This window comes from Chamaea fasciata, unplaced genomic scaffold (genome assembly GCF_029207755.1).
Source record: "Chamaea fasciata isolate MVZ Bird 193981 ecotype frontalis unplaced genomic scaffold, bChaFas1.0.hap1 SCAF_12, whole genome shotgun sequence".
Lineage (NCBI taxonomy): Eukaryota > Metazoa > Chordata > Aves > Passeriformes > Sylviidae > Chamaea > Chamaea fasciata.
Genome location: NW_027094097.1, coordinates 582,874 through 606,833, shown reverse-complemented (window position 1 = coordinate 606,833; position 23,960 = coordinate 582,874). Strand labels below are relative to the sequence as shown.

Here is a 23,960-nt window from a genome sequence, read left to right as displayed (position 1 = left end):
TGCCCCCTCCCCCCCCAAATCATCTGCAGCTGTAAAACACTTCAGGGCTGACAGAAACCACACGCAGCCCAGCCACAACCCAATCTGCAGAGCCGCATTCCAATAAAAACGTAGCGTGGCCCTAAAAGGAACACTGTCCAGGATTCCCGCGGCAGGAAGGGTGCTGGGGAGGGAGCGATCCCCCGGGGCTGGGTGCTGGGGGAGCGGGGGCACAGGCAGGCCCCAGCCCCTGGCTGCTGGCTCGGCTCAGCCCTCCGGGCCAGGAGGGAAGGCTCTGTTGGCCGGGGATGGCTGCGGGGGACACGGCTGCGGGCACAGCCCGGGCCCCCGGTTCCAACACGCGCCGCTCACGCCGCCGCAAATGTCAGATGTGCTTATGTTAAATACAGGTAACGCCGCGGCGTGCGCCTCAGAGCGCGGGTCCCGCAGATACCCTGTCTGATGAATTTTGCATCTCGTGCTTGTGATTTTTCTGTGCAAAGTACAGGTTTCAGAGGAATAAGAGCAGATATTTACAAAGAGATAACGATGAACTGTTTGATTAACTGCAGCAAAGATGCTATGTCAGATCTGCTTACAACACAGGGGTGGAGGATGTGGTTACTATATAGTAAGTGCAGCTGGTGCTGGTGCTTAACTTGGTGAATAATTCAATGCAGACTTTCCTGCAAATCTGCAGCTTAATTGTGAAATAAGTCGGAGGGGAAGAAGGCTGATGGACTATTTTCTAAGGAGCGTTTGGTACCTGGCTGGCACGGAGATGAGAGGGTTGCGCTGCTGTCACTGCTCCTGGCCCCAGCAGGGGGGGGAGCACAGGAAGGGCCAGCCCTGGGCCGGGGTCCCTGCGCAGCCGCTGCGCCTGACAGACCCAGACCAGCCCCCAGACAAGCCAAGGGGTCTTGGTCTCCCTGCTGACACACTCTGAATTCTGTGGAAACCACCCTGTAGTCCAGAATTCTTCTCCAGGCTGAAAACGTGGGGTTTTTTTTTCCCTAATTCTGGGGGAACTGTAATTTTATTTTGTAACTTATTTCCGTGTTTTTCCCTTTAAGATGGTTCCCAAACATTTATTGTGGGATTTTTCATTTAAAATAGTTTTCTAGGGAAATTACTGTGACAGTGATTTAATTGTTTAATTAAAATCTGACATTGATGACAACATAAATACAATAGGCACGAGGTGATACAGGCATTAAATAAGTGCAATTGTGGAATACATCCATAGAGTACTCTGAGCACATGGAGCCGCTCACAAAGAAATGATGTTCAATATTTATCAGGTTAGTGCCTCGTAATTAAATGCCAAGACTTTTTTTCTTCATTTCTCTCAAAAAGCCAAGAAACATATAGATGTGTTCCAAGTGTTTATTTCCATGGCAAACACATCCACTTGTGTTATGGCCTGCAAAACAAGCAAATGCACGTTACAAACCTGCTGCCTGACTGAGGGGTGTTTACTCAGCCTGACTGCAGCAGCCGTGCCAGGTTTGGGGACAGCTGGAATAGCCCACAGAGGTCCTGTCACTCCCACTGCCTAGAGCACGGTGTCTTTTAATAATCAGGCAAAACCCTGAAATATATTGGAGACAAAAGAATAAATGTTCCTTTGAACATCCCCCCCAGCCCAAACCTCCCCAAATCCTACAGCATTTCTTCTGGAGCAATAGTCTCTCCCCTCCAGCATCCCCATGTCTCAGGAATAAGGGCAGCAGCCCCCCCAGTAACTGAGGAGTCAAACATGACTCCAGAAGAAATCCCTGCTATCTGGCTGAAATTGCTCAGCAGTGTGGCTCTCCAGCCGTGCTGCATTTTTGCATCCCAGCAATGACTGTGCTGCTGCTGGAATATCCCTTTCCATGCTTCTTGCTGGGCGTCTCTAAATGGTATCAAGTCAGTTCTGTGGCTCAGCAAGCCCCGTGCAATCCATCGCTGCCGACTGCCTGCCCTTTCCCCTTCCCAACCCAGAACAAACGCATCTGCTCCAGCTCCGTTCCCCGCAACCTTCCCCCCTTCTCCTGCTCAACTCCACACACACCAACTTTCCAGAGGAAAAGCTCGCTTACCTGGCCAGTGCTTTGGGCAGAGTCATACAAACTGATCAAGGCAGACATCCTAACTCCAGCACAGGGATTTGATTGCAAATTTCCATTGCAAAGGAGCAGAGGGAACTGGAAATCTGACAAATGCCTTCAAATTGACCTGTGTTTCCACAATGCACGCAGTGTTTAAAATGAATGGCAGACTTTATCATTTGGAGCTCCTTCAAGGACTCTGGCCTTCCATGCTTTGTTCTGATTCTTCAGACACATTTCCAAGAAGCATACAGCTATGGAAGTGGATGATATTATGGCGACTTTTTCTAAGCTGGATCGCTCCCCTCCCAACAATAATTTTTAAAGCCTGGATTTTAAAAGATAGCCTGGAACTTTTTTCTAGCTCTCCCCATACATCAGCGCCCTGTGCCCTGTCAGCCTGCGGCCCCGCAGAGCCTTGGCCCAGTCCCCCCGTGCCGCGCGGTGAGCAATGGGATATTCTCCTGGATCCCTAAAAATTCAGCCGAGCCCAGGGCTGTCACCACAGCCCGATGCAAATCTGGCCCACCGCTGCCTCCTGAGCCCCTGGCAGCCAGGTCATGTCTCCAGGGGAGGACCTGATCTCCCTGCAGAACCCAGGGAACTGGAGCTGCTCACCCCCATTTTACATGTTAAAACGTAACAACCATTCCTGCTGAGAGTCCTGTCCAGAAAGCCATATTCACTGCCTTGGAAAAACATTTTGCTTCAAAGTTGTTCCTCTTAATTTGTATACATTTCTACAAATAATAACTTCCCTTTAAAGCGCCGCTATTCGTTCCGTCTGTTCAAAATAACATAGAAATGAAATGATAGAAATCTTTGCGCAAATACATCAGATATGCCATGAGACAAAAAAATGGGTTAATCTAATAATTCAGCTGTGTCTTTAGCAAGTTTCCTATGGGAAAAATCAGTCTTATTTTCCCTGCAGATCTGATACTGAGAGCTTCTTTCTGCTAAGCACATTAAAAGCTATTTGAACCCAAAATCCCATCTATGCGTATGCAGAGATACACATATAGAAACAAGAGGCACCCACACAATTGCAGATGAGGCTGTATCAAAATTTCTAATTAAAGTAAGGGAAGCCCCTTTTTCTATTTTAGCAGCCAGATTGTCTTTTTGCCTAGAACAAAGAAATCTTATGGGAAGTAAATTTTTTAGAGGACACACACGTGCACATACATGTAGTCATACCTAACGATTTCTGTACGAATTATCCCTTAATTCCTTGGCTGTGTTTCGGTGTTTGCGTAGTGGTTTATCCGCTGGTCCTGCAGCCGTCACTTGTTCCTTCCCTTCTTTTCACACACAGCCTCCCCTCATCACCTCTTTTTGCAACCTGGAAAACTGGGAACTCTCTCCTTCCCCAGCCTCCAGACGTCTGTGTCCAGGACGAGGGGCAAACCTCTGCCCTCTCTGCTCATCTGCGGTTTCCCTCCCCAGCCTGAGCTCCTGCCTTGCCAGGAGGGGAGGGAAAGATGTCCTAGGTCTTGACCCCGGGGCAGCGCCTGCTCGGGCTGGACCAGCTCCCAGGAGGGTGGGGGGCCGCAGGGCGCACGCCCCTCTCCCCGCTTAACCCCTCCGCTCCTCTGACCCGGCGCCTGCTGCCCTCCTCCCTCCCGGGGCACTCGGGCTCGTCCCGGGAGCGTGACGGAGAAGAAAGACGGAGCACCGAGGGGCTGTCGCAGGAGGGCTCCGCGCAGCACGGCCAGAGGAGCAGCGGGATCTGCGAGCAGGGGATGTTTGGTTTGTGTTAACTACCCAGACAGATGCACTTCGGCATGTTTGCCTTTATGGGATCCATATGTTGTCATGGGAAATTAGAGGACAGCGGCACACAGCTCGAATTCACGATGCAAGCGCGGAGACAACCTCCATGGCTCCAGCCCGCGCCCGCACACGTCCCTGTGGAGGAGCCTCTCTCTGGAGCATCCACAGGCGCTCGTTTGCTCCCCAACTTCCCCACGCGTTTCCTTCTGCTTTGCTCTGCAAAAGGTCTGGCCACAGGCAGCACCCGCAGCCTGGGCCACCAGATCCACAGCCTCAGGGGAAAAGAGGCACTTTTCCAAGTTATCCCAAGTGCTAAGACAAGGGTTACTTTATTCTCGCCTCAACTTCTTCCTCAACCCACGTTTGGTTCACGTTCAGCAAGAACAACAGCTACAAATTACATGCACCTTCCCAGGCAGCGCACCAAGCAGCCCCGAAAAATTCTGATTCCCACAGGGCTCCATGGTTTGGGGCTTAGTTGGTTTCTGATGTGTTGTTGTTGTTTTGGCTTTTTTTTTTTTAAATTTTTTTTTTGCTTGGTTTTTTTTTTTTTTTAGGGTTCGGGGTTGTTTGTTTGCTTTTGTTTTCTTGTTTTGTTTTGGTGGGGGTTGTTTGGTTTTTGTTGGTTTTTTTTTTTTTTTTTTTTTTTTTAAGATGAGTACATTAACAATTGTTCCATAAAACCAGACAGACATGTATCAAGCAGGGACTGACAGATTTTTAAGGGCAGCTTTTAAACGCAAACTGATCCCCCTCTGGAGTCAATCCGACCACCAGGACTGACATCCAGCACGCCTGGGTCACTGGGCACACCAGGGCTGCAGGTACAACATCCACAGAACCGTGGCACCCATCGAACCCTGAGTCTGAAAACCTGCGACCTTCTCGCAAACACAAGACACTTCCAGCAATGCATCAACAGTACAGTCAAATTCCTCATCACCCGTCCTCTTCCTTCACCCCCATCCCACTTAAAGGGACTTGTCAAAATTCCAAACGTCAACCCCCACGTTAAGAAACAAGGAAAACTCAAGACATTTCAATATAATAGGTACTAACAAACATGCAGTTTATTACCTTGCAGTATAAAATACACGTACATTAAGGTTCTCCCAAATGGAAAAACTGACCGCAACTGCATTCCTTGTTCAGAGCTATGAAACAAACCAGGAAGATAATTATTTGAGTTATTATGAAAATTAAAAAAAAAAAAAACCAAAACAAAACAACCCAAAAAAAACCAAATGCAAAAGAAAAAAAAAAGGTTAAAAAAGGCAAAAAAAAGAGGCAAAAAAAGGAGCTTCTTTAGATTTTCAAGACATCATTTAATTTAAATGCATTTCTGCTAATAATAAAAATAGTCTCTTATAGAAAGATGAAAAAAAACCAAATTCCTGAAGTCGGGATAGAGGTTCTTTACTGGTTCACCTCCTCCTAAAATTCAAATCCCATGTTCCCAGCGATCATCTACATTTCTCACTAGGGCTGGAATGGGGAGGGACAAGCTCCTGGAGCTCCTGGAAATAAAAATTTTAAATAATAATCGGACATGGACCCGAGCAGAAAGTGAAAAACATTACCGTTAGGCTAGAGAAATATTTATTTAATCAAAGCAGAGGTTCTGGTGGGACTGGAGGAATGTTGCATCCTCTCCTAAAAAAAAAAAAAAAAAAAAAAAAAAAGGAAAAAAAAGAAAAGAAAAAAGAAAAGAAAAAGAAAAAAGGGGGAAAAAAGAGGAGGGGGTGGGGGGAAGAAAAGAGAAAGCAAGAAAGAAAAAAGGCAGAGGCACAGCCGCCTCCTGGAGTTCCCCATTGTCCGGGGCTATAGAGAGCCCCAGAATGGCATTAAACTCACAAAAGGCACATTGTGCGGGGGACAAAAAAAGCCCCTTCTTCTACAATAACTTTTAGCTTCTTATTTTTAGAAAATGACAAAGCTGTTGCCAGCGATGGCTGGTGAAACCTGTAGCCCGGCTCCCAGCGCGGCTGGCCGCGGCCGCATTGATCCGCCGGCCCGCTCGGAGCGGCGGCCGCCAAGTTTGAACGGGGCCGGGCCGGGCCGCGCCGCGGGGATGCCGCGGGGATGCCGCGGGCGGCGGCGGCGGCGGGGCCGGCGCGCAAAGTTGCGCTCGCTGCCGGACGCAACTTTCCCGGCGGCTCCCGGGGAAACTTCAGCGGCGGCGGCGGCGGGGGTCGGCCCGCCCCGGCTCTGCCCTGCGCGGGGCGGCGCGGCCCCGCCCGGGGCGCGGGGGCAGGTGGCCCCGCGGAGGTCCCGCCGGCGCGGAGCGGTGCGGAGCCGCGGGCCGGCCCCGCGCCCCCCGGCCCGGCCCGGCGCCGCGCGGGCAGGGCGCTGCGCGGGGCAGCGCGGCGGGGCGCGGAGCGGGGCCGGGCCGGGCCCCCCCGCCGCGGGCTGGGGGCCGGCCGCTTGCCCCAAGTTTCGGTGCGGCGCCGCCGCCGCCGCGCTCCCCCCGCCCGCTCCTGCGCGCTCGCTCCCTCCCCCGCCGCCTGGGCTGAATCTTATTGATCCAGAAGGTGGCTAATTAGCCCTTCCCGTCGTGCCTGGGTAATGAGGCACATGCGCACTGCACTAATCAGCCATTTTTTGCAGGAAACTAATTAGCAGAATAAAGATCCAAAGAGTTTTTTTTCTTCCCAATCATCAGATCTGAGTCCGGGCGCTTCCTGCTCCGGCGACCGCCAGCCCCGCCGCCCGCTCCGCGCCCGCCGCCCGCTCCGCTCCGCGCCCGCCGCTCCGCCCCGACCCGCCGCCGCCGCTGCTGCTGCCGCCGCCCGCGGCCCCCTCTCTCCGGGGGGCTGCAAACTCCCCGACAACGATGCTGCTGCTGGGCAGCGGCGGCGGCGGCGGCGGCTCCCGCTCGGCTCCGGCTGCTGCCCCCGGCTCCCGCTGCTGCTGCCCCGGGCCCCTCCGCGGAGCCCCGCGCTCCTGCCGCCGCAGCCGCCGCAGCCTGCATGGGATCTGTAGCCCCCGCGCCGCCGCCCGGGATTAAAAGCGCCGCCGCCGCCGGAGCAGCGACCGCGTAAGTGGCAACTTTTCTGCCCTGTCCCCCCGCTCGGGCTCCTCCTGCTCGGGGCGCCCGGGCTGCTTTGCATGGGGCTGGTCCGGCCCCCCCTCCCGTCCGCTCCCACCCACCGCCCCGGATCCCCCAGCAAACTTTGTGCCGCTCGCCGTCCCGGAGCCCCGCCGCCGCCGCCGGGGACGCGCAGGTGCCGGCGCCGCGGGGGCCGCTACGCGCCCGCGGACCCCCCCCCCCGCCCCGCCCGCCGGCCATGGCCGCGGGGCGCGCAGCGAGCGCGGCGCCCGCCCGGCCGCTTTGTGCGCGGCGGGGCCGGCGGCGGGGGCCCGGCCTCGCGCGGAGCCCGCGCCCCCCGGGACCCCGCCGGGCCGCCGCCGCTCCGCGCCGGGGACGCGCCGGAAAACAAAGGGGCGAAGAAAGTGCCGAAAACTGCCCCGGCGGCGGCGGGCCCGGCCCCGCGGAGCCCCGCGCCCCGCGGCCCGCACGGCCTGGCCACGCACAGTAACGGCGATTCTTGTTCCCCGCGGGGCGGCTCGGTGCGGGAGCGCGGCGGGGGCGGGCGGCACCGCAGGCCGAGCCCGCTCGGGGCCGGGGTTAATGACTCGGGGCTGCATCGCCCGGCGCTTATCGCGCTACGTGAACCGCGGGTGCCTGTCGGTCCCCGCCGGGACCCGCCGCGCTCGGGTTCCCGCTGCCGCGCGCACCCTCCGAGGGGAGCGTGTGTGTGTGTGTGTGTGTGTATGTGCCCCGGCTGTGTACGGCGTGCGTGGGTGCCACGCACTCGCGGGATTCGGACTGTGAATTATTTATAATTTGGGTTGCGTTTGTGTCTGTGTCTTTGTCTTTTTTTTTTTTTTTTTCCAGTTTCTCTCGCGCCCCCCCCCCCCCCTTTTTTAAAAAAACAAACAAACAAACAAAAATTGGTTCCGAGTAAGGTCTGTTTCTTTCTCCCGCTGTGCTTGGGGCTGCTCTCGGTATGTCCTGGACTCTCACGCAGCCGTGTCCCCTCTGCGCCGGCTGTCTGTCTTTCTCCTCTTCTTGCTCCTGTTTAATATGGAGCAATTTTCTGGAGACTCGGTGACTCCCTCCTTAGGGTCACATTGAGTTCGAATACGACTGAAGGTGCAGGAATCCTGCAACGGAGGAAATAAGAGAATAGAGAAAATGGGGTCAAGTTGGCTGCTTAGAGGCCAAAACTCCCATAGCTGCCTTTAAAAATATATGTATAATATTTGGCTTTCCTCGCTGTATTACGGATTGCAGCTTCCCCTTTCAGGTATTTTCCTTACAGCTTAAAGCCCTCGCTTCCTTTTGCCTCCCCCCGCACCCTCCCCCTGTTAGGGGAGAAAAGGGGGGGGGGGGGAGGAGGGAAAATAAAAGGAAAAGAAATGGGGGGGGAGCGAGGGGAAAAAATAAAACCCATTGAGTTTAGGCAAATAAGGTTTGGTCTCCGTATCCTATTACAAAGCACTTTGAATATGCAAGACATCACACAAGACCAGTTATTCCAGTTACGACAAACTTAAAAAGAGAAAAAAGCGAGGCATGTTTAGATTGTAATTTGTCAGAGCAAGATCCGTATTTAAAATTCCGTCTTTTAAATATTTTTTTTCTAGCCTTGCTTTATAACCAGCCTTTTCTGATGTCTGGGTTGGGTTTTTGTTTTTGGGGTTTGTTTTTCTGGGGTTTTTTGCATTATTATTATTATTAAAATCTTTCCATCGAGTTTAGGAAGACCGCTGCGAGCAACACATTTTCTGTATTTTTGTTCCTGTATCTCGGAGGAGAGTTGGCAGGGATTCTGTGGTTTGCAGTTACACAATATGTTATCATGTTTTTAATCACTAAATCATTGCAGTGGTTATAGATTTACAGTCTTAGGGTATTACTGAGCGGCGCAGCGCAGCCCGTGTGTGCGGGGACATACGAGAGCATGCCGTTAACATGCTCGTGAACTTTGCTTTTAAATCATTTCCCGGCCGAGCCGCGGCAGAGTGCGGAGCCAGCGTTTTGGCATCACCCCTCCACGCACTTGAGGAAAGTTTGTGCAACCCTCCCGGCAGGGCAGGAGCTCCGATGGGCGTCGTGCGCGCCCTGTCCTGCGGCGCTGGCGGTAAGCGGCGGGTCAGGGGGTGCGAGGGGTGGCCAGTGGGCCGGGGGGATCGGGCTGCCCCGCCGGCCGCCCTCTGCTCCCGTTCCCCCCTTTATTATGTAACAGAGCCCTCGGCAGCATTAAAAATTCAGCATTACAAGCTGATTGTAATGCTCCCTCATTAGGGAGCACTGTCTGGTCCGGCACCGAGCGGAGACGGAGCGTGGCTTTTCGGCTGCCGCAGCCGGGAGGGGGGCGAGGGGGTGTCCCAGGCCCCCGACGGCAGCATCACGCTGGGCTCCCCAGCGCCGTGAAGCGCCGGCCCTGCGGCCGGGCCCAGGGCTCGCCAGGCTCCTGCTCTGCCGCCGGCCGAGGGCTTTCCCCTGTGCGGCTGCCTGAGCTGCCTCCTGCCCGGTCCCGCTCCGCAGGCTGCCTTCGACTGGAACAAAAGCAAAGAAAAGGCACGTTAGAGGGGAGTGAAATTCTGCATCTGGCCCCACAAGTTGCTTTGCTGTATTTGTATTTTTTTTCTCCTCCTCTTTTTCTTTTTAACGTGGTCATTCTGGGAACAGAGGGCAGCAGGAAGTTGGCTCCAGCCCCTCTCCCGCGCGGCGGTGCCGGCCGCAGCAGCGCTGGTCCTTTCCTGCGGAGCCTCCAGACCCTCCCTCCCACCCTGCCGCTGCCTTTTGTTCCCACAGGACCGAGCCAAGGTGCTGTTGGCAGGCCGGGGCGGCGCGGGCGGCCCCGTGTGCCTGGCACCGTCGCCTGGCCTCGTGGTGGTCGCTGTCGCACCGGGGCCCAGCGGTGGCTGCTCTGACAAAAGCGGAGGCGTGTGTCCCTCTTTCATCTCCCTGCGTTGACCCCCGCCCCGGTTGCTGTCGGTGTCGTGCCGGAGGCCAGGAGCGGCAGATTTGCTTTGGGCCTGGCCAGTGGTCGAACGGCTTCAGCAGGAATCTCTGAATCCCAAACTGATGGACGCGCAGCTGGCTGCGTCAGCTTCCCTGTTAACACCTCCTTCCGCTCTCCAAAATAACAGCAATAGCAGTAATAATAATAAAAAAAATGTTGCGTGGAGAAGCAGAAAAAGGACTAGTGGGCTTTTGCATCAACTTTATTCACGTGCTGTTTTGTTCTGCGGGGGCTCGATCCCTCGTGGGTGCGTTTCCCTGCCAGTGTTGCTTTCTCGTCTGCGGTGGGAGAGTTTTCGGCAACCATCTTCTGTGGGTGCTGGCGGCGGCGTGCGCCGGCCCTGCCGAGGCTGGAGGTGTGCGTGCGCTGCGGAGATCGATCCCGGAGGGACAGGCTTGGGAGAGGCTGAGTGTCTCACAGCTCCTGCATCCCTTCGTCAGAGCGCGGCCAAGGTTCGGCCTTTGTGTGGCTTTGGGGGCCGTGTACCGGTGGGTGCGTCCGGCTGGCAGGAGAAGTGGGCTGCGAACAAAGCCGGGTCACGACAGGTCCCTCCAGCCCAGCACGTGCCGGACCCCTGTGCCGCTCGCAGGCTCCTGCGACTGACGGCCGTGGGGGCTTCGGCCTGGGAGAGGCCCCCGCGGCCACAGCAGGTGCCTGTGGGGGCTGTCCCCGCTGCGCTGCTCCTGTTCCCTAAGGGTGGGTCATCCCCCGCGCCGTCTGGGAGCCCTGCGGGAGGCTCTCCATCCCCGGGGAGATGCGGGGGGGACTGGAGAGAGAGGAGCTCCTCCCTGGGGAGCGGGCTGCCCTTCTCTCCTGCCTCCCTCCTCGACAGCCAGAATTCAGGCTGGGTGTCCAGCGCATGGCGACAGCGATGGGGCTGTCGGGGGCTGTCGTGGCAGGAGAGTGGGAATCAAAACATCTGTGCGCAGGCCTGGGCGCCGCAGCCTCTAATGGTTTTGACGGAGCTGTTGTGGTCTGTTGTCTGGAAAATCTGCATTCTGCGCCGTGCCCGAGGGGGCCGCGGCACCGCAGACCGTGGCGGTACCTAAATATAACCGCCTCGCGCCGAGGGGTGAGGTGAGGGCAGCGGGAGCAGGCCGCCCGCTCGCCTTCTGCTTTGTCTCTGAGCTGCGATTCAGGCATTTTTGTTTGCTCCCGAGGTTGGGTTCGTGTGTAGGCAGGGATCGGAGAAATAGATAAATTCCGGCTAGTATTAAGAAAAAAAAAAGCAAACGACAAAACAGGGTGGACGAGTCGGGTTTCCCTTGTTGCCGGCAGCGGTCCTGCTGCAGGGTTGGGGATCCCACCAGCCCTGGCCACCCCTGCGTTCCTCGCTCCCTCGGAGATGCTGCGGGTCTCGCTGAGGTCTCACACCAGCAAGAGGCCAGAGCTCCCAGCGCTCCCTGGCCGGCGGTGCCGGACAGACGTGTCCATCTGTCGGTGCGGGAGGTGGGTGCTCGTCGCCACAGCAACGCCGGCTGTGCGCGGGTACGAGCGCCAGGTGTGTATTGTGTGTGTCGGAGGTGCCTGCGAGCGCCGTCCAAGTTTGTCCCCACACGAAATTGTTTTTTGGTCGGGGATGTCAGGAAGGGGGTTCAACACAGGCCGCAGCTGCTGGTGGCTGCCACCATGTTCCAGGTGCTGCTGCTGAGGTGGAGGGCCGGTGGCACAATAGCGGGTGCTGCTGGCAGGCTGCGGCCACCCGGCTTTGCCCTTGAGTTTGCTGCTGGGAGAGACACTTGGCTGTTGATTGTGATTTCATTATGTCACAAGTGCCAAACATGCCTCTCGCGATGAAAAGGCAAAGAGGACCGGCAGTATTTTTCTTTTTTCCCCCCAGAAAACAAACCTTTCACAATGTGTTCTGAGCTGCGTGGTGCGCGTTGCTGCTGAGCATGAGGATACTGGCCCTGTGGTAACCAGGCATTCAGGTATTAAATCTGGCGAGGGCTGAGCTGTGCAGGTTCCTTGGCTCGGCAGTAATGCTGGAGCAGACAATGTGCCTGGCAGCTCTGGTACAAGGTTTTTTCCTGCCTTCCACCTGCCCCGGTGTCTGGGAAAAGCGGAGCTTGCAGGGCCTGTAATGCGTTAGCTCTTAGTGTTTATTTTCATGGCCCAGGCGTGCCTGCTGAAGCATCGGGTCCCTGCCCAGGGAAGATGGGAGTTATTCCCAAACCCTCAGGTGCCAACAGCAGCCTACCCTGTGTCCTGCCTTGAGCCCACCTCAGGCTTCCAGCCACGCTTTCCTGGCTGGTGGCCGCCTGGCCCCAAAATGGCTGGTTGGCTTAGTTGGGTAGCAGGAGCTTTAACCCTCCTTCGTGCTCCTCCAGCGGCTGCCGTGTGCAAACAGACCGACACTGGGTGCGGAATTCAGCACGCAAATGGCATTGCTGATGGTAACGTGGCGATGATGTGCTTCATCCTGCCGGGTCGGACGCCGGGTTTCCTCAGTGACCGTGACGTCTGGTGGCGGGCTCGGAGGGTTTTGGTCTTCTTGCTACAACGGAGTTGAGTGAAGAAAGGGGGGGTGAGGAGGGTGCACAGGCACAGCTGTGCACAGCTGCCGTCAGGTGCTTGTTGTTTGAGATGATGCAGAATCCGGGGCTTCCTCCCCGAGGCGTGTTTGCTGAGGTACCATGTGCTGAGAAAGCATGTCAGCAGGCCTGAAGATTGGTTCAGGAGACTGAGCAGGGGAAGTGCACGGGGCTGCTTGGTGTCTGAGGCACAGGTTTGGGAGCTGCAGAGTCTGCAAACCGGCCCTGCTCCTGCGCTGTGAAGGTGTTCTGGATTGAGGCTGTGCACAGCGGCTTGTGCCTTTCAGCTGTACCTCTGTTGTTGCAGAGGCTGGTGCCCAGCCCCTTGGATACCTGGAAAGCAGCGCAGGGGCCCTGCCGTGCAGGGTGCAGGAGGCTCCTGCGCGACGGCTGCGGAGGCGACGCTGCCGGGCTGTGGTTCCGGGGCGTGCGGTGCTGGACGGTGCTGGCTGTCAGTGCCGGCGCAGGAGCCGGGCTCGGCTGAGCTGTAGCAGTGTGCTGCTGGCCGCTGGAGCGGTGCTGCCGGGTGGTCTGTGCTCCTGGTGCGTGTCCCCCGGTCGGGCTGAGGTCGCTTTGTGCTGTGCCGTGTGAGCGAGCGAAGGCCGGGGAGCGGAGGGCGGCCGGCCACCACGTCCCCGTGTCCTTGCACGGTTCCCACCGCAGCCCCTGACTGTGCCAGACAGAACTGTAGATGTCAGGCTTTGCACAGAAAGGAGAGCGGGGAGGGAGGGCGAGGAGGAGGCACAAGCGCGCAGCAGCAGGGCTGTGAGGTTCAAATTAACCTTCTGCTTTGTTGGTGTCGGAGCGAGGCGCCCCGGCCGCCAGCACGGTGCAGGCCCGCTGTCACTCATATTCAGCGATGTGGAGGAGCAGGGCATCCCTCCCCGGTGCTGCTGGGGACAGCAGGTGCCCAGGACGCTGTTGGGCCCAGGCACTGGAGATGAAGGCTCCCGGTGGGACTCGGGGCTGGCAGGGCTCACCGTGTCCCCAGGGTGCTGCAGTCAGCGCCTCCGCATCCGGCTTTGAGGGATGGGTGCTCTGGCCTTTCTTCTGGAAGCTGGGTCGGCAGCACCCAGACGTGCGCTCCTACACAGCTACTTCAGATGTCAGAGCCTAAATTTCTCCTCTTTAATTTTCTCCTGTTAATTTTGTCTCTTTTAGTCTTACATACTTCCTTCCCCAGTTCCTTTCTTCTTGCAGTTTTTCATCTTCCATAGAGACAGTTAAAAGCAGCTTACCACCGTGAGCTTGTTTGGAAGTCAAAAGATCCGTTTCAGCTGTGACGCTGACTTTGGGCAAGACACCAAGTGTTTGCCTCAGCTGGAGGATGAAATGGGATGATGCACAGTTCACAGGCAGGGACTGTAAGTGGGGGTTGATTGTGAAAAATCATAACGCGTTCTAAATCCTCAGCACATTGTTGCTTCCTTAAATTTTAAATGGGAGTACCTGCTGTGCTGGGGGCAGCTGTGGAGCGGGGGGATTGTCCAGAGCACCTCAGCACCTCCCAGCGGGGCATCGTGCTGGGGACCTGTGCTGTGGTCCTGGAGAAATGGAGCTGCTTGGTCCTTGTTCTGTGGCAGCATCTCATCCCTCCTGGTGGTGTTGCTTTCTGGGGCACAGAGCACTGGAGTGTTAGCCAGGGTTTGTAGTCCTGGAGAGTCCCAAGTCCGAGTGAAGGCACACGTGAAGCAGTAGGCAGGTGTGCGTTCTCCTGCGGGCACGGTGTTGGGCCTGCAGCACAGCTGGAGGAGGCGCAGCAGGTGGAGCGTGCTGCTGGCTGCGTTGTGTTGTTGGTCAGGGAGTGAGCTGGTGGACAAGAGGCACACACTGCCCCACAGCCGGCTGGTGCTGGAGGAGGGCCGGCAGGGTGGGGTTTGTGGCAGCACCTTGTGGCTGGCAGAGGGGAGAGCAGCCGGACAGTGCTGCCAGCCCGTGCCCTTTGCCGCTGTGGGATGCCCAGCCCTGGTGGTCAGCACCACGTGCCCCTCTGCTATTTCAGAAACCAGCTACTTGGCAAATAGCAGTGCCTGTCTGAAGGAGCTGCCACAGATTTTTTTTTTTCCCTTGCTTGCTTTATTTTAACCAGCCTCTCCACTGTTTCCTCTTTATTTTGGGCGACGTGGAAGTCCCGGAGGTTTGCATGAGGTCCTGGAAATGGCCCAGGTGGTGGGTCTGGTGCCAGCGCAGCCCTGCGTGAAAAGCAGCCTTCATGGCAGGCTTGCAGCGGTTTCACCTGGAACTGCAGATGTGTGAACAGCAGAGCCAGGCTCTGGAAGTGCCCGGGGGATTGCTTGGAGCCCATGCAAGAGGAGGAGGAGGAGGGTTGTGCTCTGCTCTGCACAGCAGTGGCTGAGGTCAGCATCACAGAAGGAGCAGCACCGCTGACTTCTCTTCTCTTGAAACCTCCCAGCTGTGCCTAGGGCTGCAGACCTGGTTGCCAGACACCCCCTGAAAGGTCCTCTGGCTCTTGGCAGTGCAACTGGAAGTGTCCAGCCAGCCACTTCTCCAGCCATGTTCCTCGTCTGAGCATCCCTTGGTGTCTCTGGAGTGACGGGATGCTCTCTTGGGGCTGGAGGTTTCCTTCCTTGAGTCCACGGGGCCACTGTCTGTGTGGATGTCTGCTTACTTTAGGCAGGAACTGGATGTCAGGACTCTGGCTTTTATTCCCCCCGGCAGTCTTTTTCTTAGCCCCTTCTTGCTTCTGGGTACGAAGCCCGTGAAGTAGCAGTGGTCAGTGAGATGCATTCGATGAGATTCCTCAAGAGGCGCCGGCTGTCCTCTGGAGATCTGAAGTTCTCTACCGCTGGAGAAAAGAATGGAGAGGTGTTGGGCACAGGCATGGGTGTTTTGCTGTTGGTGCTGCTCAGTTGGTCTTCTGCGTTTTAAAATGAAAAGAAGTGTGGAGAAACCAAAGAAGCTCCAGCTGCCATTGAAGCATAGCATTTTAGGAGGGGGAGGGAAGGAATATTTTGGTCACAGTTTTCCCCTCTGCCTGTTGAAAGCTGTGTCTGTGTCTAGTTGAAGGCCTTGCTGGACCATGGTGCAGGACTGGGTGATTTCTCAACTGCTGCTTGAATTTACTTTTGCTGAGGCTCAGCTGTCTCCATCAATGGCGTTACCTGGACGTTGAACAGTTCCCGGTGATGCCCTTGGCTGTGTGTGACCAGCACAGAGGGCGATGGGGACCTGAAGTCAGCCCCATGGCCCAGGTGAGGAGGCTAGGGCAGTTCTGAGCCCCAGAGATGGCTCCTGGCTCCCTGGTGGCTGGAAGGAAAAGGACCGAGAGTCTTAGGGTGCAGGTCGTTTACAAAAGAGGAAGAAAATGGTAAAATAAAGCTTCTTTTGGTAGAAATAGCTCCAGTGAGTACTGTGGGAGAAAGGACAGAGCTGTTGTTCTTTAATGTTCACACGGTGTCTTGAGTGTGAAAGTTTTTTTTGTTTGGTTGGTTTTGTATTTTAAAGTTCCTTCTTCCTTGTACGAGCCTCTTGCACAGCAGAGGAAGAGGAACACTTAACAAAAATAGAGCCTGTGTTTGCCTAAAATGAGGTTGCTGTGGCATGTTTAGGACTCGAGACTGTGACTTTGAAGCTGGCTGCTGATACTCTTTTAACTGTCTTAGGTAAACAGTGCAGTTGGGCTCCGAGAAGTGTCTGGTGGAAACTGTGCTTGGCTTCACATTCTGACTGTTTCAGAGGTTTTCAGAACAAATACCCTCTGCTTACCAGCACTCTTCCTGCTTAGAAAAGTTTGCATTGATTTATTATTATTTTTTCAAAGGATTTAGAATGCCCCGTGGACACTATTTTCAGTTCAAGGAGGGTTTATTTTAGTTTGGCTTAATTGAATTGGAAACAGTTACGAGCTGTACCAAAGCAACTTGATTTCAAACCAAAACAGGAGTGTCCTGTTCACAGGAGCAGGTTCACACCGCTGGGTTCAGGCGCCTGCGCTGAACTCTTGTTTACCTGCGCGTGGGGACTCGGCCAGGGAATGCCCGTCAGGGCTCCGTGGTGCTGAGGCAGGGCCTGGAGGGGCTGCGGGGGCTGCTGTCCTGTCTGTGTGTGACCCTGATGCTGCTGCCAAGGCCAGCCTTGCCCTGGGTGCTTTTTCCTTTTGCTGACACAGAGCTTTGAGGCAGTGGCACAGGGAAGTAGTTTAGGGAAGGGACCTGGGCTAGAAAAACGGCTGAAGGATGGGGGGAGAAAAAGCTTCCTCAAAATGTTTTTATTTTTGGTTGTTTTTTTGCTAGCTTCCCTTTAATTTGGAATAATTCTGTGATACAGGTTGAAATGGCTTTGCTGGGGCAGAGGGGAGCAGGCAGGCAGAACCAAGGACTGTGCCCAGAGGAGCGCTCCCTCTGCTGCTGCCCCAGCCAAAAGCTTGGTCCCAGTGTGGGGCTGGGACCTAAGTGTGCAGTTAGTGTAGAGTGCTTGGGAGGAAGGCACTGCTTTGAGTCATCTTCATTTTATTCCTGTTTTGCCCTTTCAGGAGTACAGCATGGTTTACCTTAGAGGATCCCTTTGCAGCCCTCTCGCCTAAGGAAACTGAGCTGTGGCTGAGGCTTAGGCGTAGCTGAAGGATGAGCTCCTCCTGCCATGGAAGGACGAGCTGGTCCCACGGTGCCCTGGCTCGTTCTGGGCGTCCTTGTCCTTTGGGGAGCTGTGGCGTGGGGAGCTGGGTGGCAATTGCTGTGCTGTGGGCGAGCAGCTGTGGCTGCTGGCAGGCAGGGCCTGTCCCTGGGCTCTGCCGTGTGCTGCTCTGGCACTGCTCCAGGGCTTCATGCCCCGCTGCGCTCCCTGTGTTCCTGCGAACCCAGCACCTGCAGCTGGCAGCCTGCATGGCTTCTCTTTGTAGCTTCACCTGCTTAAATAAACAAACAATCTGTTTGCTCCCCCTCCACCCCCGTTCCTCTGCAGCGGCGCTGCCCGGTGCTTTTCTGAAGGATCTGGATCCTCTTCTCAGAGGGGTCCACACCTGCCTCAGGTGGCTCTTTCTCCTCCCAGGGTAGCTCCCTCCTCCACTGTCCGGCGCTCTTTGCGGTTCCAAACCAAATATTTGCTGCAGTTTTTGAAACTGATTTTGGTTTTATTTAAGCAATTGCCTAATCGCACGTCCAGGGAGTCTCTTTTGTGTCTTTCTTACTTAGCAGAGTTCTGGGATGTAAGTGGTGGCGGAGGCTGCGCGGGCCCTGGCAGAGGGGAGGGTGGCTGGGCACACGCTGTGCCCTGCCCTGGTGCAGGTTGTGCTGGCTCTGGATGTGCTCCTGGGTCTCAGCTGTGTGTGTGGTGTGTTCTCTGTGTGCTTGTACGTCAGGTGTGTTTAGACTCTACGCTGAGGTCTGTCTGCCCGTCCACATCCAAGCGCCAGTGCAGTGGGGGCTCTGTTGGGAACATCTTTGTATGGAGGTCCTTTTACCTGGTTGTTACAGGGTGATTCCTCTGCAGAACCTCCAGATTCTGATGGTTTGCATAGACTGATGATTTCTTAATGGTGTATTCTCTATAAAGTCATTAGTAAAGCAAAATATCCATACCCCAGAGTGAAAGTGTGATCTTAACTGGCTCCCAGGTGAGGACAAGCAGAAGTGATTTCTCCTGCAAACACACACTCAAAAGCCACAGTGATGGTTTCTGAATCAGATGCTGCAGGACCTGAGTGTGGGAATAGCTGTTAGGATTTCTTCAGTAATGTCTTTTCTGAAACTTTGCATTTAGGAGTAAAAAATCTAGTGCAGGCTCTTTCTCCTGTAACGGTGTTTCAGTTCAGTGCAGGTTCAGCTGTGTGTTGTGGTGGAGCTCCAGTGCTGCTCCTGCCCGCTGGCTCAGGCTTGGCTCCTGTTGGGATGTGTCATGCTGCGGCCGAGCCCCGGCTGCTGCCTGACTGCAGATACAGAGCTGCTGCTTCCCAGCCCTGCCCCGACCCTGCACCTTCCCCTGTGCGCAGGGCTCCAGGCACCCCGTGGCAGGGCCAGGCTGTGCTCCCTGCCTGGGCTGATGCTCTGTGCTCGGAGCTGCAGCCATGAGAAACTTGCATTTAATAGAAGTCACCGTGGAAGCATTCTTGGGATCTTGCCAGTGAGAGTTTTCCTATTTAAAATTAGAAATCAGATTTTTTTTTTTTCTTTTTGTTAAGCCCTGATGTGAGCTGGTAGTTGCTGAGGTTTTCTTTTAACCCTGAGATCCCAGCTGAGGGGACTGGGGGGGGAGTAACACACAGTTCAGCAAAACCCCAAGCAGCGAATTGCCGGTTTTGTCTTTTTGCAAGAGGAAAAATTGTAAATTTTGTGTAATACTGAGGCCTCGGCAGTAATAAGTGACTCATTAGGCAAATGCAGAGTGTGTAAAGACAGCGCGCCCCGAGTCCATCAGGGTGCCGGCCAGTGTGCAAGCTGGGAGGCTTGCTGCCAAGCACGCCTGCAGCCTCTGCCGGGCGAGGAGGAGAAACCTCCAAGCAGGGAGGCACCATCGGGTGAAATGTGTGATAAAGCCCACTGCTGTAGTGGCTTTTGGAGGGCCGAGCTTGTTGAACTGCGGCAGTGGCTGGATTTTGTTCTGCTCGGGTCATTTGTTTCAGGCTTTTGGGCGCATTCTTTTGCCACGTCAGGTGCGATTTGTTCTTTGTGGCGTGGGTCTGTCCGTCCCTTCCAGCCGCCGTGGTGGGAAGTCTGCCCTGCCCTGATCCCGGGTGAGGAGCAGCGCAGCTGCCGGAGTGAGGAGCTTCCAGTTCGGCTTTCTCTGGCAGCTCTTAGTTTGCTCATGACTGGGACTGAAGAATTCATCCCGTTCCTTTGTTTCACGTGGAGGGAAACCTTATCCCTGTGGCTTCTGTGGCTGCTGTTGTCGGAGTGTTGGTGGAGATAAGGGCGCGTTGCCGGTGCCCCCCGGGAGCCGCTGGCAGCCTGCCTGCCGTGACCCACAGGAGCCGGGCTGGATCCCTGTCTGCTAATGGGCCTGCCTTGTCCTGCCTTGTTTGTCGTGATTTGTGGCTGCATTTGTATGCAAATACTAACAACTTGCTGCTGAGTTAATTAGTGTTTTTTCTCCTTGCTTCCCGGAGCTTAAGCAGAAGGTCTTTATTCTCCCCGTTTCGGTGGTCTGAGCTGCTCCCCGGCTCTCCCACTCCTGCTGCCTCTGCCCGGGGTGCCGGGTGTCCTTGGGGGAGTTCAGGCCCAGCTGCAGGAATTGTCTGCAGAGCCTCGGGGACCTCAGGACAAAGCTGTCTGCTGGGGGGTTGAGGTGGGCGCTGTAGCTGGATGCTCTGCGTGTCCAGAGGAATGTTGGCTCCCTGGCTCTGGTGGTTGCTTTGTGGAGGAGCAGAAGCAAGCCAGCTCCATGTGTCCTCCAGCTCCATGCCAAGTGTTTGCTTTCTAATGCTGGGATTGAGGGCCTTAAATGCCATGGGGTGGATGATTCTCACCAGATGAGAGGCTCCTGGGGTGGCTCGGGTGACCTGGGCACGGCAGCGATGGAGTGGGAATTGCAGGCCTTCAGCACCAGCTGGGTGTTGGTTTTTTGCTTTGACAGAGGGGCGGGCAGGCGTTTCTTCCCCTCGCACGAATGGTATCTTTGTGTCCTTGTTGGGGCTCAAGGATTTTACTCTTTTTAATCTTACATTCCATCTGATTTTCCGTGGGCCCCGCAGGTGTTTGGGTCTGCCAGAGCCGCCCAAGCCGCAGGCTGGAGGGTCACCTGCTGTGCTCTGGGCCAGCTGGGGTGGGCAGCCAGGAGACCCTGGGCAGGAGCTGGTCCCGGGGGCCGTGGTGGTGCCCGGGCTGTGGCTCCCGGCCATCCCATCCATGTCAGGAGCCCAGGCAGTTGTGCTTGTCCCACCCTGCCTCCTTCTGCCCTCCAGCCAAGGCTTTCTCACGGTTATTGCATCACAACTTCTGTTTAGTTTTTAAGCCTTTGTTTTCCCCCTGGAAGGCAGGGCTGTGGCTTCTCAGTAGCAGGGGTGACAGCCTCCAGCCTGAGGCTGGGGACTGGCAAGTTCCACCTGGAAACCAGAGACCCTTCGGCCCTGGTTTGGTACTTGTCACCACCACGGTTGTATTTGGAGCCTTGGTGCTCCTTTGTGTGAGGGTGGAGGAGTGAAACTGAGGTGGAGTGGTAACTTGGGCAGCACTGCATCCAGCTGGAACTTCACCCTCTGAGGTGAAGAAACGCTTCTTATCCCTGGCCGCGTTTGTCATCGTTGGATTTTTAGACCTGGGAGATGTGTTTTTTCCCTTCTCTTGCTTTTCCATTTCACACCCTGCAAGGCAAAGGGATGTGGCACTGCAGACCTGTCCTGCTGCCATGCTGAATTTTTCTGGGGAAGTTCAGAAATGGTGATTTTTCTGCAATCCTTCTGAACAGATTCCTGATGCTGTAGTGGGCTTTTAACTCCGTAAAGCTGAGACTTTGCAGGAAGGCCAGGTGAGCCTGGGCAGGGTCCAGGCAGGAGGGGTTGAGTTTAGGATCTTGCAGAGTGAAACAGGAATTCTTCTGGTTCCATTTGGGCTGGTGGGATTCTGTCTGTTGCCGTGACTGTCTCAGTGCAAAGGTCTGAGGTGAGAAGCAGCTTTAAAAGGCTGTGTGGCATGTGAGGGAGCAAGTTAGCTCTTAATCATATCATATTGGCCTCCTTTGCGGCTGATACATCTGCTGTAAAACGCTTAGTGCTGAGTGCCTGATTGGGCAGCCCATGCTAAGTGTTCAAACTCCTGCTGCCTTTTTTCTTCAAACAATATCTTCTGGCTTCCAGATTTCTGATAAATTGATAAGAGGAATTGCGTGAGTCAATAGAGTTGTAGACACTTTGCCAATATAACCCTAGCGCTATTGATCTGCCAGTAAATTAAAGTCTTACTTAGAGGCTGCCGATATTTCTAATCTCCTGCCTCACCAATTACACCCTCCCAGCTACCTGGGAAAGACAGCGACGGGAGGCGAGGCTGCCGAGGCTTTTCCTGGCCGGTGGGGCCGTGGCGTGGCAGCCCACGCCGGGCTGGGGCGGGGGGTTTGGGGCTGGGGGTGGCACTGGGGCGGGTGGCACTGGGGCGGGTGGCACTGGGGCGGGTGGCACTGGGGCGGGTGGCACTGGGGTGGGTGGCACTGGGGTGGGTGGCACTGGGGCGGGTGGCACTGGGGCGGGTGGCACTGGGGTGGGTGGCACTGGGGTGGGACCTGCTGGGAGTGCTGCAGAAGGGATTCAGCAGGTCGGGGTGCACAGCCCTGGCCGCTGAGGGATGGGGATGGTTCAGCGGGGCGGTGAGCCCGTGTGCCTCGGCCGTGTCCGGCCAGGGAGCTGCCCCAGCCCTCTGCCTTCCCCGGCCTGGAGTGGTCCATGCCATGGGGTCCCGATGCCACTGGCCTTGTGGGCCTGCAGGGGGGACTCTGAAGGAGGGATGCTTGCTGGAAGACGAGGATTCAGGGAGCCCTGCTGCCCTGCAGCTCCTTCCTTCCCTGCTGCCTGCCCGGGGCTCTGCCCCCTTGGCTGCTGGGCTGGGGCCTTTCAGCTGTCCCAGAGGCCACGGATCAGAAAGCCCCCCCATTTCTCCCCCACACCCCCTCCCCTGTGAAGTTTCAGTGGATTCTTGCCAGATAAGCCCCTTTCAAGTCTCATTTACGTTTGAAAGTCCATAGCTAGCTTTGGGAAGAAATCTCCAGATAAATGCTGTGTTCTTTCTAATACCCCAGAGCGAAAATCAATGGGAGGGATAATTCCTTCCCTTGTCCTACATGGACTTTCATGTGTTTCTACCTCCAGCAGCACCTTTTAAATAAAGAGAAGCAGCAGCCACCCTCCCCTTTCTATTCTGCCCCTTGGGTCCCAGCCCAGGCCTTCTGAGTGAGTGGGATGCAAGGTTTGGGGGTCCCTGTGAGGAGAGGGGTGCTCAGCTTGGGGGTTTCTGTTGGCCCCTTGGGTCCAGTTTGGGCATTTACTGGGAGAAAACTGTGCAGCTGTCTGGATTTACAGGGCTGGCAGTAGGGATGTTTCTGGGAATTCACATCCGGAGTGGTCCGTAGCTGGAGCAGATGACCCAGGTCTTGGAGGTGGTGACAGCAATACTGTGGTGAAGGGATGTAAAAAACCATTGCTTTCATTAAATCCAGTGAAATACAGGTTCTTGTCATATAAAACTGCTGCCAGGTAGAAGATGCGCCTGTAGTGTTTCAATTTTATCCTGAGCTTGTGCAGAGCACTCTGAGCAGTGGTGTCTCTTCTGCCCAGCATCCAGCAGTGCCTTCTGTGAGGAGGCAGATCCACTTTCCACAAATACCCTGTAGGAATTTGTAGCTGGGGCTGGTCTGAGACAGCTCTTCCAGACTGCCCTGGAGCATGCTTATATCTAAAAGCTGCATCCTCCAGCAATGAAGTTCTTTATCTGGCCACTTCCTTGCTGGCTGCACAGAGCTGCGTTTTCCCTGATGTTGTGAAGTTATCGTATAGACTGTACATTAAAAATTGTAACTATTCCAAGTCTGCTGCTTTGGCAGGGAATCGCTGAGTCTCGTGATCTGTAATGGAGTGGAGATGCTGAGCTGCAGCAGGATATATTTACACTGAAAGCTTTTTCATGGGGGAGACGTCTGAGCGGCCGAACAGCGCAAATGATGTCTTTAGGTTTCTGGTAGCTCCTGGTACAGTGCTGGCAGCGGTGGGCAGCTGAAGGGGAGCAGCTCTGCAGGTTGCCTGCCCTGGTTAGAAGAGCTAGGGAAATCCTGTGTGGACCAGATCCTCAGAAAAGATGCTGTTAAAAAGTGACTCAGTCCTTACTCAGTCCTTGCCGTATTGAGATATTTAACTCCTGTTCATGCCTGCTGATGCTGATGTCCAAGGCAAAGGCAGGTTGGAACAAGGCTTTCCTACTGTTTTCAGAAGAAGTTTTCAGGGTTTCCTTGGGGCTTTTTGCTCCCTCCTGGCCACAGCTAAGAGTCCCACAGTCCAAGGTTGGATAAAGGGTTCGTGGAACTTTGTGGATGGCAGATAATTCCTCACTCCTTTTAGCCAGAGAGCGTAAGGGGTCAGGGGTTCAGCTTATTTTTCCACCCATTTCTGTTGTCCGGGGGCTGGAGCCGCTCTCTGTGGAGCAGGGCATCACCCGGGGTGACTTCTGTCATAAATACTGCACTGCACTCAACAGGGGATGACAGAATCAGGGTGGAACCCATTCATTAGCAGCATCTCCCTGCCTGCCCAGGTTTGCCTTTGGGATTGGGATCAGCCGAAGCTCTTTCTGGTGGGTCAGTGATGATTTCTCTCCAGCTGTCAGAGACACAGGTGACCTGGCCACTGGCCCGTGTGTTTCTCCTTTGCACCCTGAAATATTTAGTGTTCTGTATGTGAACTTAATGACTGGGCAGGAATATTAACGGCTTACAGTCTAAAACCTCTAATTCAAATGTCTCTTGACTTGCAGGAAGTCTAAGTTTGGGATTTTTGTGCTTTCTGCCAAGGCTGGCATTCGGACAGTGTTCCCTAATTTATTTCCACAAATTGGAGAAGGCTGTAATTTACTATTTTAAGAAGCACATGTTTCAATAGACCTTTAATTAAA

General features: G+C 55.4%; 1 protein-coding gene across 1 annotated transcript in view; it reads left to right on the top strand.

Moving 5' to 3' along the window:
* Nucleotides 1-6,802: 6,802 nt before the first annotated feature.
* ZFHX3 (zinc finger homeobox 3) overlaps nucleotides 6,803-23,960 on the top strand; it is a 125,807-nt gene continuing 108,649 nt past the window's right edge. Inside the window, exon 1 of the mRNA XM_066194348.1 lies at nucleotides 6,803-6,885. The gene's annotated coding sequence lies outside the window, so the exon portion shown is untranslated. The remainder of the gene's footprint in view (nucleotides 6,886-23,960) is intronic.